Consider the following 735-nt stretch of genomic DNA (forward strand, 5'->3'; position numbering starts at 1 on the left):
CAACATCACCAACAATGGATCCCCGCCCGGCGATTGACAACCCCTACCCATTACTCTCTCATTGCGGAGACTCGTTGTTGGTCTTCTGGATCTATTAGGATCTTACTCCACTGCACCAAATATCAGCTGTAAACTTGATGCAATCAGGGTAGCGTGCATAGTATAAGCATGGATGGTGATGCCGCTGTTGTGTGAATGAACATCGTTCCAATAATTTGTTGCTCGTGCAAGATAGAACTTTCTGCGGTAGAGTCTGTATACATGGAAGTAGATAAAAACATGACAATGTAGATTATCCAGTGCTAAGGCAGAGGAGTGTTCCCATTGTCCTTCGACGTCATCTGAGAGGATCATATATTGTTGCTTACCCCTACACTCCCAGGCGTGCCTACTCCGATAATTAGACAAAGCGGTGTGAGGATGACGGACTATTAAGAAATAGGATCATCAAAGGAAAGGTCTCGCCATGCTGTATAACTAAAGAAAGCGGGGCGTCGTCAGAGCGGTGCGATTAGAGGAGGCGAGGCCTAGGAATGTTTCAGGGTGTTAGCTGTACATCGCGCAGCGATGCAGCATGAGACGCAGCGGTTGTGGTATGAAAGACCGAAGCGCCGACTGGATTTCAAGCCGATCCAACTAACAGAGGAGACTGGAGGACAGTGAGGAGCAGAGCCAGATAATTGAATGTCGTTTTAAACAGTTCCGAGCAGCTGCAAAGACTGAATGCTGCGCTGT

Source organism: Haplochromis burtoni, unplaced genomic scaffold (genome assembly GCF_018398535.1).
Source record: "Haplochromis burtoni strain Fernald_Lab_line unplaced genomic scaffold, NCSU_Asbu1 Contig_291, whole genome shotgun sequence".
In the NCBI taxonomy this organism is placed as follows: Eukaryota; Metazoa; Chordata; class Actinopteri; order Cichliformes; family Cichlidae; genus Haplochromis; species Haplochromis burtoni.